At 45.8% G+C, this 4,100-nt stretch overlaps 1 pseudogene; it reads right to left on the bottom strand.

Annotated features, from left to right (window-relative positions):
* Positions 1-1,311: 1,311 nt before the first annotated feature.
* On the bottom strand, positions 1,312-2,763 carry LOC125529105 (annotated as a pseudogene).
* Positions 2,764-4,100: the final 1,337 nt, after the last annotated feature.

Raw genomic sequence — 4,100 nt, 5'->3', positions numbered from 1 at the left:
AAACATAGTGATTGGGACACATCTTCTATAACATATAGCTCTCAATGATTTAGATGCATACAACAGCTACATGACACTTACTGTTGGAACGCTAGTAGAAGAAAATGTTCATGGTAGAACAATTATAGTTAAAACCATGAGTCCAAAAAGGCAAATAATTAAGTGCAGCCCTGAATAGCGGAAGACAATGTAAGTATCCCTCAGGAAAGTTCTTTCTAGTTAGAATTGAAGCCTTATAAGTTAAGGGAAAACTTTGTTTTTGCCACTTTAGTTTTTGCCAACTTTGCTTATACCACTTTAGATTTTGACATCTCATTTTTGCCACTCTTAACTTTTGACAATACATCACAAATGCCATTCCATGGCAAAAACGATAATTTGTCATTTCACTTTTGCTACTCTTAGCTATTGACATGTATCACATTGCCACTCTAATTTTTTTGCTTTTGCCACGGAACGGCAAAAGTGATATATTGTCAAAAGCTAAGAGTGGCAAAAGTGAAATGTCAAATTCTAGAGTGGCATAAGTAAAGTTGGCAAAAACTAGAGTGGCAAAAACAAAGTTTTCCCATAAGTTAACAGTTCAGCTAAAATCTAGAGTGCATTGTTCAATATCAAGAAATAGGGAGGAAACTGAGGAAAAGGGGCACCCCACTGATCATATGGCCACACAAGAATGCAGGCTTACCCAGTTAAACTGTGTGGTAACTGAAGCTAAAACCAGAGCCATGACAGCCACAGTCACGTCAAAAAACAGAATTCAGAAACAACGCTGCACTGGGCTGGATTGTGCGTGCAACTTTACAGACATCATGTAACTATCAGTAGGACTGCAGGAGTAGCATTTGAAGGGCAGTGCATAGACTATTTTAACCCACCTACATGAATAAATGTACCGACGAACAAGCAGGATTTCTGACCAACAGTTGGCAGAACAATTGTGTACATTATGATTGCTTTTGTTCTGCTAACACCTTTTTCGACTTAAAATAGGCCACATGTAATTAGCATTTAACAAGAAAGATATGATCCCACAAATTATCGTATTAATAGACGAGCAATAGTTTTACTAGGTCTCTATCAGCAACATGCTTCTAATGATCTAATTCCCCCGACTGCAAACAGAAGACATAAGTTTAAGCTGCATGATGATGGCTGATAAGTCCTTCACTAAATGATCATATTAGCTTTGCTGAAACATTTTGCAAAGTTAACCGAGCACATGGAGGTAGCAGTGAACAGAACCACTGGTAGTATACAGAAACAAGTGCAGACAACATAAAGCAACCAAAATATGAATGACAACTGATGTCAAATGCACAATGCCTCTAACTCAGCATACAACGGCACATATGGTAGATATGGCGGCTCCACACCTTCCAGATTGCAGATTACTTTGACTTGTCGACAATCCATATTATAGCACATGAGTTTGAGATCCCGCACAAGGGTGAAGAATATCAAGTTGCATTCCGGATGAACGGCAATCCAATCAAACCAATAAATGCAGTAATCTGCCGTTCCAAGTATGTATGAAGTTTCAACGCTATGCTTCAATGTCCATTCTTTGCTTTGGTAGTTCTCAAGAACATAAACTACAAGTTGATTGACACCACCATCTTCATCCATCTGAAAATTGACATAATGCAAGCGGCCCTGTGAATGTTGAATAAAGCCGTTAACCAGACCACCAGGGACACTGAAGTTCATCCATGTTTCCCCGGCCGTGTCCACCACAGCTAGATAACGGGAAAAGTCACGGCCATCGACTTCAAAATGCAGATAGCCGTTAAGAAAGACAAACGATGACTGAAGTTCAGTAAGTAAGATACGTTCGTTCCATCTGTTTTCCTTATAAACCCAAACTCCGGTTTCCGACGAATACACTGCCACTCCAGCCACTCCGGAAATGAAGTTATCATGCTCCTCCACCAACTCAAACACATGGAAATGCGAAGACAGAGTTGGGTTGAAGCCCAAACGTGTGCTGCAGTTGACGCTGTCCTGGCCAGAGTCCGGCAACAGGACCCACTTCTCCGTGGCAGGATTGCACACCACATCAAAATGGCGCTTGCCAACCTCACCCGAGACGTCATACAAGCGGCAGAGGAGGAGACCGTTGCAGCTGTCCAACAGATCCAACTGCTGGTGTTGGGCAGGAAGGCGAATGATGTGTCCATGGGAGGGGAAGGCGATATGCTGGTGAAGAGGACAGGTGATTCCAGAAACCAATCCTCGAAGTTGCTGCTACCGTGGAAGAAGCCGGCGAGGGTTTGGGGGAGCTTTTTGCGGTGGTCGGGGTGGTGGATGAGGCTCAGCCAGTGGTTGGAGACGCACTTGAAGCGGCAGAGCGACTTGGCCGGGACGCGCGAGAGGATCTCCACGAGGAGGTCGTCGGTGAGTCTCTCGGCCGCCGTCCTGCACTTGCTGTGGCGAGAAGGGGAAGACCTGCGGAAACACGGATCCAGGAGAGCTCATAGGATCGGAGGCACTATTCAAGATATCTTCTGATATTCCGATAAATCGGCCGATTTATCGCTTACCGCTGTCTGACCGATAAGATAAATCGACCGATAAATTAACCGATATGGCGATAAATCAGCCAATATGCCGATAAACTAGCCGATTTACCCCTTATCTTAGGTCGACCGATAAGTTCCTGATAAGCGATATCTCCAACATTGATCGGAGGAATGGATGCTATGTTCGATGTTGATGGTGATGCTCACCGTACCTGAAAGGAGATGGAGTGCGGTCGGCCATGGCGGAAGAAAGCGGCGGCGGCGGCGAGCTAGAGGAAGGGGAGTGAAACCGGGATTCCATGAAACCGACGGGAGTGAGGCTGGGAATTTCTTTCCTTCTGCGTTAGCAGGCTGGGCCGTCGATGCTTCGATTAACGGGCTAGTCATAAGAGTCACAGCTGGACCAAATTGGAAAGCAAGGGGTCCACAGAAACCCACACCTTGCAAAATGAAATTCATTTACATTTGAAAATCTATATTTATACCTAATATTAAAAAGAGGAACCTTTCATAATTCTCCATACGTCACCCCTTATATCCACCGTTACCATAAAGATTGACGGCTGAGATTTAAAAAAAATATCGTTTAACTTTTTTTTCTGGTCACATATTAGAAATTGACCCCGATGCACACGAACTACAATAGCTTTTGGTAAAAACCAAAATCATCTCGGGCCACGTTGGAACTGATTCATGCTAGAACCAGGGATTGAACAAGGAAGTGAGCCTCGTGTATATTGCCAACATAACCAGCGTTCTTGTCAAAAGAAGGAAAAGTCTCTTCACGTTTTTTCTCTTCGGTTGAACAGACGTCCATCCTCTTGGGTTTCTTTCGTACACATGAGACATGAGACTTTAGTTGGAGTCAAACTCCACATCCATCGTGGCCTTCCCTGCAATAAATATCGGCTCCAAAAAGAGAAGCGAAGGCTGGATCCGGCGGAGGCGATGGAGCAGTAGTTGTTGAGCCGTTGACGAGGATTAGCGCGAGAAAGAGAATGGAAGGGGTGGATCAAGCGGAGGCAGGGGAGCACCAGATGTGGATCCATCGGACTAGGAGGATCGGCTTAGGAAACAGGAGGGAAGGGCTTGGTCTGGCGGAGGCGGGGGAGCAGCATATGTGGAGAATAAAACCTAATCTGTGCCGGGCAAGACAACGACGAGGAAAAGCAACAAAACTCGGGAGGAGGACGAGATGAAAATATCAAGACGATGTGAAGGGTTGCATGGGAAGCCCGGCACCTGTGTGGGCGCACGATGAAAAGACTTTTCTAGCCAACGGCATTGAGATCAGTAGAGGCCTCATGAGATCCGCGCTTCCCGCGACCTCCGGCACCTAACACGAATCCAGCTATGCAGCGCTCGCCGATAACCTCACGAGGACGTCGTCTTCCTCACGGGGCCATCAGGCTGAGCAACGAGTGGAATGGCAGGAACCGTCCGATCTAGCCTACGGATGAGCCATGCGACAGCCCATGCTTGAGAAATAAGGCGCCAACAGCTGTGGCAAAGGAGTAAAGGAATCTACAGACGTGGAAGTTGACATAGACGGGATGTAGGGGCTGGCTTGGAAGGAGC

Source organism: Triticum urartu, unplaced genomic scaffold, assembly GCF_003073215.2.
Source record: "Triticum urartu cultivar G1812 unplaced genomic scaffold, Tu2.1 TuUngrouped_contig_5342, whole genome shotgun sequence".
NCBI lineage: Eukaryota > Viridiplantae > Streptophyta > Magnoliopsida > Poales > Poaceae > Triticum > Triticum urartu.
The sequence above is the reverse complement of the archived record's forward strand: the minus strand, read 5'-3'. Positions and strand labels throughout refer to the sequence as shown.